Below are 11,790 nucleotides of genomic sequence, written 5' to 3'. Positions count from 1 at the left end.
CCTGGGGCAGGAACTGTGGGGGCCCCAGAGCTTAGACCAAGGTCAGGGTCTGCATTTCAGCCTTGCTGAGGCACACTGGGCCTGGGGGTTGGGGGGAGGTGGGGTCGAGGTAGCAGTTTTCGAATATACTCAAATGTATGTTTTAAATCACACATTTCATAAATCATATCATAAAAATGGCAAGAACAGTACAAAGGATTCCCAGGCACCCCTCTCCCTGTTTCCCAAATGTCAGCTGCTTACTCACCCCTTGGACCTGTGAACCTGAGGTTATTTGGAAGCAGGGTCTTTCCTGGCACCATTAAGTGGAACAAGGTAAGGTGTGTGCTTGAGGAAGGAGATGTTTCAATCTAATCCAACCTTTATTTAAAAAAAAGAAAAATTGGGGCACAGACAAGAAAGATACAGGGGAAGGGGAAAAGATTGTGTGAGGCTGGTGACAGAGACTAGAATTTTGCTGGCCCAAGACCACAAACCCCAGGAATCTCAGCAGCCACCTGAGAGCAAGGAGAGACTTGGGCCTATTGCCGTTAGAAGTCAAAGATGATAAATCTGTGTTGTTCCATTCAAGTTTGTAAGTTTGTTACAGCAGCCCATGTATTTTTTTTTTAATTTTTAAATTATTTGACATAATTTTAGACTGTCAGAAAAGTGTCAAGACCACATAAAAGGACCGAGCATGGTAGCTCACACCTGTAATCCTACCACTCTGGGAGGCCAAGGTAGGAGGCTCCCTTGAGCCCAGGAGTTCCACACCAGCCTGAGCAGGAGCAAGACGCCATCTCTACTAAAAATAGGAGAGTTAGTCAGGCCTTGTGGCTGGCTGGTGCTTGTAGTCCTAGCTACTTAGAGTCTGAGGCAGAAGGACCACTTGAGCCCAGGAGTTTGAGGTTGCTGTGAGCTGTGTCATTATGGCACTCTAGCCTGGGTGACAGAGTGAGACTCTATCTAAAACAAAAAAGAACCACACAAAGAATTCCCAAAGTCCATTCAGAGCTTCCAAATATTACACCTTTACTTTGCTTCCTGTCTCTGTCTCTAACACGTGTGCACGCACACACAGTGGTGAATGAATCCATGTGTCTGTCTGTCCATCTGTCTGGTTTCTTTGAAGGAGGAGTGGGACAACAGAGAGCTAAAGTTTTATCTGGTTTCTTTGAGTTGCGCCATGATGGGCCTTTCCCCCTCAATGCTACAGTATGTGTATTTCCTAAAAACAAAGAATTATTTTTCTATAATCACAATGCAACTAACTGTTAAAGTCAAAATATTAACACTGACACAAAACTGTGATCTCATCGACAGCCTTTGTTCAGAGTTTGCCAGGACAGTTGACCCTCCCAACAGTGGATTTGAACTGCGTGATCCACTTATATGCAGGTTTTGGGGGGAGATTTTCAACAATCTGAAAAAAAAAAAAAGAAGAAGAACTGGCAGATGAATCATGTACCCTAGGAATATAGAAAAAAATAAGAAAAAGTTGGGTGTGTCATGAATACATAAGGTAGTTTACTATTTTTAACTGCACACGAACTTTATGGCCACCCTCATATAGGAACTGGTCTATTTTTTCATTTACTTCCATAACACACACGCAAATCTATTGATAAAAGTTAAAATGTATCATAACTTAACACACACAAACATAGACCATTCATGGTGCCACTTGCAGTCCAGAGAAACTCAAATGAAAAGCTCCATGGGTTACCCTGGGACTGAGAGGGGTGTAGGGTCTGCAGAACCGAGCAGGCTGTCTCTAGCTCTCCCATAGGAAGGTGGGGAGGGTCTCCAGGTGTGAGGCAGTGTCTGCACCGACTACCCCGAGGTTATGGGAGGAGGAGGCCTGGAAACCATACGGGGGGGGGCTTCCATTCAAAGTGGACCTGTAGGAACTCACTACACAGCCCCTCACCATCTCAATTACTGTAGTTTTGTACAAAGTTTTGAAATAAGGAAGTGCATGCCCCTCAACGTTGTTCTTTTGTAAGATTGTCTCGTTTCAGGGTCCCTGGCAATTACATATGAAATTTGGGGATCAGCTTCTTTTCTTTTCAGTTTTTGGCCGGGGCTGGGTTTTATCTTATTTTATTTTACTTTTTTGCAGTTTTTAGCCTGGGCCAGGTTTGAACCCACCACCTCTTGGTATATTGGGCCAGCACCCTACTCCTTGAGCCACAGGTGCTGCCCCCCGGGGCTGGGTTTGAACCCACCACCTCTGGCATATGGGGCTGGCGCCCTATAGGTGCCACCCAGGATCAGCTTTTCTTTTTTTTTTTTCTTTTTTTTTGTAGAGACAGAGTCTCACTTTATGGCCCTCGGTAGAGTGCCGTGGCTTCACACAGCTCACAGCAACCTCCAACTCCTGGGCTTAAGCGATTCTCTTGCCTCAGCCTCGCAAGTAGCTGAGACTACAGGCGCCCGCCACAATGCCCGGCTAAGGATCAGCTTTTCTATTTCCACAAACGGGCTACTGAGATTGTGATAGGAGTACCCTGAGTCTGCAGATGGCCTTATGGGTACTGTCATCTGGAACACATTAACTCCTCCAATCTGTGAACACAGAATATCCTTCCATTCATTTAGGTCTTTAATTTTTTTCAGCAATGTTTGGCGATTTGCAGGGTGCAGTTCCTGCCCCTCATTGGCTAAATCTGTTCCTAAGTGTTCTATTCTCTCTGACTCGGGGCACACCTCTGCTCCCGGAACACTGAATGTCTCCTTCTTGGGTCTCCTTCACCTTTTCCAGTCCTGCGCGGTCATTTTCTGAGTGTGAACTTTGCACTAACTTTTGCACCATCTCTCAACACTTCGCCTTTGCCAGACAGGCCTGTTAGGTTCCTGCTCACTCTCTCTTGGGTGCTTCGCCCTCTGGCCTGTCTTCAGTTACCAGGATTGTCACAACTTCCATTGACCTTCACCCTTGCTGTGCATGTGTGGGCCTTGCTCTGAGAACCCCACTTGTGTGAGCTAATGAAGCCTTCACTGCAGCTGCAGGAGGGTCACTAGCCAGTCATCACCTTACAGAAGAGGGCAACAGGTGCAGAGAGGTCAGGTGTCTTGCCTGGGTCCACAGAAGCAGGGGGCAGAGACAGGGCCAACCCAGGCAGCCTGACCCTTGAATCTGTTGCACCCTCCTGCAATGACAATCAATCCCAACCTTGGGAGTAGGGCGCCGGCCCCATATGTTAGTTTGAACTTCATGAAATTGCTGATATTTCTCCTTTATTCACCTTCAAAAACATGGCAATTTTATGATTTGACTTATTAAACACACACACACACACACACACGACATTTCTAGGACTTGAAGTAGGTGCCGGAGAGCAGCAGGTGGCATTTTCTGAGTCTAAGGTTTTGCTATGCTTGGTTTGCGAGTTCTCTCCAAGGGTGCACTGGGATGTGGTGGCATCCTCCAAGCAAGACTGTAGTCTGTCCTGAGATGAGGGAGCCCTAATTGAGATAACTCCTCTCCCCTGGGCCGCAACACACCATCTAACTGGGTCCATGCAGTGGGACAAGCTGAAGCTAAGCTCTGGTCCTTCCTGAAATGGCCACGTCATCTTGCAGCAACTGTCCTGCTGCTCCTGGAACAAGGGCACGGGAAGACGGCCACCTGCTTGTTCTGTTTCAGGGTTGTTTGAGAAGGTTCCATTACATAAGATGTGGTGGAAAGAAAGGACCTTGAACTTCTATTTATTTGAACATTAAAGAGGGCAAGGGGATTTCAGCTCTGGACCATGTTTTCTCTTAGGAACGAGAGTGGGAGGGCGGCGCCTGTGGCTCAGTGAGTAGGGTGCTGGCCCCATATACCGAGGGTGGTGGGTTCAAACCCAGCCCCGGCCAAACTGCAACAAAAAAATAGCCGGGTGTTGTGGCGGGCGCCTGTAGTACGAGCTGCTTGGGAGGCTGAGAATCGCGTAAGCCCAAGAGTTAGAGGTTGCTGTGAGCCATGTGACCTCATGGCCCTCTACCCGAGGGCGGTACAGTGAGACTCTGTCTCTACAAAAAAAAAAAAAAGGAACAAGAGTGGGAGGAGGGCCATATTTTCCATTGCTGCCAGTGCTCCTGTGCAACCTTCTGCAATCTTGGGAGCCTCACTGAATGGGGCCAGGCCTCACCCTTGAGGAGGCAGAGGGGCAGCGTGTCAGCGCGGCTGCAGGGCACCACTGCATGGCTCTCACCTGCTGAAAGCCTTCCTGGGGCAGGAGCCACCATCTGTCTGTGGAGCCGGGAGGAGCCTCGGAGGAGCAGTGGGAGGCAGTGGGGTAGCAGGGTAGGGACAGGGAACACAGCCTCTCCTGGCCAGTCCTGGGTGGCTGCAAGCTCAAGCCTAGTGGGCTGAGAGACAGCGGCTGGAAACACTGGGCCAAGGGGTATTGTGTTCCCACAAGAGGCCAACATCCTCCCTCCCTCCTCTTTCCTGGGGGAGGCGGCATGAGTGGTCCATGCGATGACAGGGTTCTGGCACCTTCTTGTACAAGTTCCTAGATGGCTAGACGCCAGTCTGTCTCCAAGGTGCAGGCCCTGGGGTCGTGCTGTCTCCTGCTCCTTACCAGGAACCCATCCTGGTGGATGTACACACTCCCTGGGCCAGCCCAAGGTCAGAGCATGGATGGGTGGTACTACAAGTTCTTCAGGCCTTGAAACCGCAGATCAGCTTTGTCAATAATAAAGTTGATAAAGGCCAAGTGTCAAGCTTAACACCCTTGGAGTCATCCTTGAATCCTCTCCGCCCACATCTGCCCTGCCAGCACATCCTTTCAGCTCTGGCTCCTTCAAAATATGTCCCAGGCACAAGGACATACAAAAGACCAAGGGACAGAAGAAAGTCCAGAAATGGGCCCAGCTTCTTATGGCCACTCGGCTTAGCACAGAGGTACCCTGCAATTCAGTGGAGAAAGGTGGTGGTGGTTGTTTTTAATAGAAATGCTGCTGGCGGCTCAGCACCTGTGGCTCAAGCAGCTAAGGCGCCAGCCACATACACCTGAGCTGGCCGGTTTGAACCCAGCCCTGGCCTGCCAAACAACAATGACGGCTGCAACCAAAAAAAGCCAGGCATTGTGGCGAGTGCCTGCAGTCCCAGCTACTTGGGAGGCAGAGGCAGGAGAATCGCTTGAGCCCAGGACTTGGAGGTTGCTGTGAACTGTGATGCCACAGCACTCTACCCAGGGTGACAGCTTGAGGCTCTGTTTCAAAAAGAAAAGAAATGCTGCTGGCGCAATTGGTTATCCATGTAGAAAAAATAATCTCACACCATATGTACAAAACAATCGCAGGTAAGTTATAGAGCTGAATGTGAAAGGTAATAAAGTTATGGCAAAGACAAAATATCAGCAGAAACTTGGGGGGACAAAAATTTCTCCCACAGGATATGGAAAGCACAGTCTGTGAAAGAGAGATTGACAAATTGCACTAGATTGATTCTAAGAACTTATGTTCAAAAGACACCGTTAAGAGAGGGGAAAGCTGGCTGGGAGAAGACATGTTCAACTCACATCCACAACATGAGCATCTCTGGACTATATAAAGAGCTCCTAGAAATAGGTAAGCAAAAGGCAAACCATTCGATTTTTAAAAATGAGCAAAAGACTTGATTTCAAAGTCCTTTTTTCTTTCCAGCTGCTCAATTGTGCCACCACCATTGTTAAATGCTCTGCTCTCTTCTCACCAAACTGATGTACCTCCAGCTGTAAACTTCAAGCCAGCTATGTCCAGCATGACAAGCAAAGCCAGCCAAAATTTTCCCTCCCTCCCTTTCTTTCTTTCTTTGAGACAAGGTCTCCCTCTGTTACCTATCACAGCTCACTGCAGCCTCCACCAGGGCTCAAGTGATCCTCCCGCCTCAGCCTCCTGAGTAGCTGGGACTTTAGGTACTGCCATCACATCTGGCTAATTTTTCTTTCTTTCTTTCTTTCTTTCTTTTTTTTTTTGAAAAGGGTCTCCTCGTTCTTGCTCAGGCTGGTTTTGATCTAGACTGAGGTTTGGAGTACTTTGCATCTCATCAAAAATACATATGACAGGGCTGGGTGTGGTGGCTGACACCTGTAATCCCAGCACTCTGGTAGGCTGAGACGGGTGGATCACTTGAGCTTAGGAGTTCAAGACTGGCCTGAGCAAGAGTGAGACCCTGTCTTTGAAAAATAACTGGGCGTTATGGTGGGTGCCTGTAATCCTAGCTACTCTGGAGGCTGAGCCAATCTATATAAGGCGATTGAAATCTGTCTAAAGAAAAAAAGCCATAAGACAAAGAGAAGCCATCTAAGGCATACAATGTAAGCATAATTAGGATTTGCCTAAGAAAACTTAATAGATTAAATATTTGATATAATTCATCCTTGGATTCTTAGAATAAATCCCACCTGAAAAGTAGACCAAAAAAAAATCTCACCTAGGGCGGCGCCTGTGGCTCAAGGAGTAGGGCTCCGGTCCCATATGCCGGAGGTGGTGGGTTCAAACCCAGCCCCGGCCAAAAACCAAAAAAAAAAAAAAACTCACCTAATTGTGACATATTTACTCTTGTATGTGTCAGATTCTGTGTGTCAAAATTGTAGGTTGGGGGGCGGCGCCTGTGGCTCAGTCAGTAAGGCACCGGCCCCATATACCGAGGGTGGCAGGTTCAAACCCTGCCCCGGCCGAACTGCAACCAAAAAATAGCTGAGCGTTGTGGCGGGCGCCTGTAGTCCCAGCTACTTGGGAGGCTGAGGCAAGAGAATTGCTTAAGCCCAGGAGTTGGAGATTGCTGTGAGCTGTGTGATGCCACGGCACTCTACCGAGGGCCATAAAGTGAGACTCTGTCTCTACAAAAACAAAAAACAAAATTGTAGGTTGGATTTTTGTGTCCATGTTCAGAATTAGAACTCCTCTGTAGTTCTGTAGGTCATTTGGCCAAGTTTTATCAGTATCATACCCATTTCAGGGGAAAAATTTGGAAACGGTCTTTTTTTCTGATTGGAAAAATAAGTAGCTCCAACTTGCCAAACAGACTCGAGTCTCTGGGCACAGGTAGTTCCTGCCACAGGCTTCTCAATGTTGGCCTGACATGAGGTGACATCCCACTAAGAGCAGACCTCGGAGCTCAGCTATCAAGGTTACAGAGCCAGATGGGGTCAGGTAGTCAGGACAGCCCCAAGGACATCTACCTAAGGGAGCCAGCACATCTCGTTGTTGAAGGTAGTTCTGAGATCGTCTATTATGGCAGCTTTTGGAGGGCCACACGTAGCCTTCTGGATCCTTAAGTGCAGCCTTTTGACTGAACACAAATTTTATAGAACCGATCCTTTCAGTAAAGCGATTCGTTCTGTGAAGTTTGAATTTAGTTGAAGGCCCCAGTTGAGGATGGAGAGGGCCACATGTAAAAGGCCGCCTGTTCCCCACACCCTCATATCTCTGAGACTATTCTCTCTTCTGTAAAGTGAGACTCCAGTTTCTCCAGAGTTTATGTGGATTAACTGGGACAAAGAGCCTGATCCAAAGGGGTCACGTTCCTTCCTGCTTTGTCCTGTGTCAAAATTACACCTCCCCACTCCACCCGCCCCCATGTCTGAATTTTCAGAAAAATAACTCAGTTTCCACACCCCATGACCTCCACTCAACTTTGCTACTTCCAAAGCCTCCCAAGGATCCTGCTGTCCTCGCCATGGTGCTTGTCTGGGCTAAGGGAGCTCTGCGGTGCCCACAGGATGGTCAGAGGTCGCTGGGTGTGTGGCCTACACATATGGTGTTGGCCAGCTGAGACTGCTAAAGCCCTACCACCAGGGAGCTATGTTAAAGCAGGCCCTGCAGGGAGCAGGCCACGATATACACCTTCCCTCTGAGTGCGCAGTCTGAGCAAAGGCCCTTACATGACAGGGTTGTAGACTTAGGTATGAAGGTCAAAGCGTCTGGGCTTCATTACAGTGTACTCTACTTACATGTATATTTAAGTATTTCCCAAATGAAAAGTTAAAATTCTTTCCTTTTTGGACAGGAAGTAGGGTGTCTTGGGGCAGAGGAGGGGTGGCAGGGTAGAAGCCCTCATGACTGCAGGGCCTGCTAGTTGTCTAGGGGGCCATGATAGGAGCGGCACGTGACCCCGCTGCCATCTGTGGTGAACTCATTTGTGGTGAACTTGTTAAAGCCCAACTTCTTTGAATCGTGCATCTTCTGGAGGTCACAAAGCCTGAACTTGGCCAGAACAGGGCCTCAGGGACAGGTGCCTTGTTCTGCAGCTTGGTGCAAATGGACATGATAACCTTGCCAGTGTGAACTCTGGGGCTTACCACAGGCACTGCTCACACCTGCTTGGTGGTGACACAGATGGGAGCAGAGGCACGCCTTCAGAGAGCTGCTCAACAGAGTGGGAACTCATCCAGTTTTGCCATCTTCCGCCCCAGGTCAAAAATGTGAATCTTGGCAGTGCCTGGGGCTCAACGGAATAGGGCGCAGGCCCCATATGCTGGAGGAGGTGGGTTCAAACCCAGCCCCGGCCAAAAAAAACTGCAAAAAAAAAAAAAAAAAAAAGTGAATCTTGGCATCAAGGACTACCTGGTGGAAGTCAGACTGGGTATGACTAATATATTTTTTGTTTTTTTTGAGACAGAGTCTCATTGTGTCGCCCTCAGTAGAGTGCCATAGTGTCATAGTTCACAACATCACCAAACTCTTGGGCTCAAGTGATTCTCTTGCCTCAGCCTCCCAAATAGCTGGGACTACAGACACCCGCCACAACGCCTGGCTGTTTTTTTGTTGCAGTTTGGCCAGGGCTGGATACGAACCTGCCACCCTTGGTATATGGGGCCAGTGCCCTACTCATTGAGCCACAGGTGCCGCCCAGCCCTGCTATTTTTTGTTGCAGTTGTCGTTGTTGTTTGGCAGGCCTGGGCCGGGCTCAAACCTGCCAGCCTCTGTGTATGTGGCTGGTGCCCTACTCACTGAGCTATGGGCGCCCAGCTTAAAATGATAGTCATTTAACTACTATACACACATGTGTACAGTAAACTTTAGGCCTACTGACAGAACAGCAAGCAAAACATAAAGTTCTGCAAAGGAACAAAAAGAAACACAGCCATTGACTTATGAGAAGGCACACTAAAAAGGGGCTTCAAGGGGGGTGGGGGAAAGCCTGGCCCCTCAACAAGGAAGTCTAGAGGCCCATGAGAATGTGGGTATGAGGCAACCAATGACCCATAGACAAGAGCAATAATTCCCAGAGGGCGGAGAGGCCAATGAGGAGTCGCCACCATTTCCAACTCTCTCAACTCTTCTCCTTCATGGAACCCATTTCCAACTCTCTTTGGAAGTGCTCTAAACTTTCTCTGTTCTTCCTAAATAACATCTTTATTACACTGAAACTTGTGCAGGTTACTCCTGCTTTCTATTGCCACTGCCCGTGCTGCTCTGGTTTTATTTTGTTTCCATTTTTGCTTTTAATTACTGCCATGCCTCTGTTGAACTCAGTAATTGAACCAGGTCAACTGCATTGGGGGAACCGGGACCCCTGGCTCCCAACAAATTACATGTGCTGATAACCTTTTTCAAGTTTATTTCTTTTTTCTTTCTTTCTTTCTTTTCTTTCCTTTTTTTTTTTTTTTATGAGACAGAGCCTCCAGCTGTTGCCCTGGGTAGAGTGCTGTGGCATCACAGCTCACAGCAACCTCCTACTCCTGGGCTCATCAAGTTTATTTCTATAGCTGAACACCAAGTGGTGAACAGCTGTAGAAATAAACTTGAAATGTATACGTCTACTATACATTCTATAATATTCAGGATAAAAAGAATTTAGAGTGGTATTTGGACCCAATTCATTACAATCAAAATTACTTCAAGTAGCTTTTGTATTCTTCCTTTTAACAAAATGCTGCTCGGAACTGGAACGAATATAAAAGTTATTACTTTGCCACTGGTGGACACCGCGGCTTGTGCTGAGCTGTGTGCCTGCTGTGGCCCAAATGCAGCCAGACAGCAGCAGTGTGGCTGTGCTTAGGGACAACCCCGCCTCCACTGCCTCTGGCTCCAGACCAGTAAGGTCACCTCCTGTCAGAGTTTGAAGACATCTTTTACAATGCATTTCATTTATATTTTAAATAGACTTTCAGAGGAAAAGCTGATTCTAGTCAATGTTAAGAAAATATAATTTTTGCCACCTTCCTTCAGACTGAGTGTAAATGACTTAATAAATGCCCACAACTTGACCAAACTAAAGGCAGAGGAAGTATCTATGCTGACTTTTGAAGGTATAGAGAGAATAAGATTTAAACTACGTACACCACGAAAAACTGCCACTAATTCACCCAAAATTATCTGCCCATCACCATTAAAAAAAAAAAAAATTTCAACAGCCCAAACCTGATCAAAACCAATATTGACTCCATAGACTCACATTTTATTTTATTTATTAATTATTTTTTTTGAGACAGAGCCTCAAGCTGTTGCCCTGGGTAGAGTGCTGTGGCATCACAGCTCACAGCAACCTCTAACTCCTGGGCTAAAGCAATTCTGCTGCCTCCACCTCCCAAGTAGCTGGGACTACAGGCGCCCGCCGGCCATTTTTTTTGGTTGCAGCCGTCATTATTGTTTGGTGGGTCCCGGCTGGATTCGAACCCACCAGCTCAGATTTATGTGGCTGGTGCCTTAGCCGCTTGAGACACAGGCGCCGAGCCATAGACTCACATTTTAGAATGTCCTCACATAAAACACCTGGTGATGACTTCAGGTGGTCCCTTGGAACCACGTTCTGGTTTTGGATACACCCAGCCCTAGCACAGAGGTGGGGCAGGCACTGAGAAAGTCAATAGCCATAACTGTCACCACAGTTACCTATCAACATACAGAATGACCACTCACATCTTTAGGACAAACTAGTTCAGGAGAACTAACACCAGACAGAAAAGTTTTATTTATTTTGAGATAGTCTTTTTTTTTTTTTTTTTTGTAGAGACAGAGTCTCACTTTATCACCCTCGGTAGAGTGCCATGGCATCACACAGCTCACAGCAACCTCCAACTCCTGTGCTTAAGTGATTCTCTTGCCTCAGCCTCTGGAGTAGCTGGGACTACAGGCGCCCGCCACAACGCCGAGCTATTTTTTGGTTTGCAGTTCAGCCAGGGCCGGGTTTGAACCCGCCACCCTCGGTATATATGGCCGGCGCCCTACCGACTGAGCCACAGGCGCCGCCCGAGATAAGTCTTATTTATATCGCCCTCAGTGGAGTGCCATTGTATCACAGCCCACAGCAACCTCAAACTCTCAGGCCCAAGCAATCCTCCTGCCTCAGCCTTCCAAGTAGCTGGGATTACAAGCACCCAACACACCTGGCTATTTTTTGGAGCTGGTGTCTCCCTCTTGCTCAGGCTGGTTTTGAAATCCTTAGCTCAAGCAATCCACCCACCTGGGCCTCCGATGTCTTACAGGCATGAAACACTAAGCCCAACCTCAGACAGGAGTGTTTTTCTTTTTGAGACAGTGTCTCACTTTGCTACTCTCTGTAGAGTGCTGTAGCTTACAGCAACCTCAAACTCTTGGGCTCAAGCGATCCTCTTTGTCTCAGCCTCCCTAGTAACTGGGACTACAGGTGCTCACCACAACTCCTGGCTATTTTGTTTGTTTAGCAGGCCTGGGGCAGCTTCGAACCCACCAGCCTGGGGGCATGTGCCACTGAGCTATGGGCACCCAGTCAGACAGGTTTTAAAGGTGGGTGTGCATTACAGGGCTGTGCTGTCTACTGGCCATTAGCAATGCTGGAATGTGAGGAAGAGCTGGCTCCGGACACTGTGCAGAGCACACTCCTGTCTTCTTTGCCACTCACATTTTAAG

The sequence above is a fragment of the Nycticebus coucang genome, chromosome 16 (assembly GCF_027406575.1).
Source record: "Nycticebus coucang isolate mNycCou1 chromosome 16, mNycCou1.pri, whole genome shotgun sequence".
NCBI classification, from domain to species: Eukaryota; Metazoa; Chordata; class Mammalia; order Primates; family Lorisidae; genus Nycticebus; species Nycticebus coucang.
Note: the sequence above shows the minus strand (reverse complement) of the source record.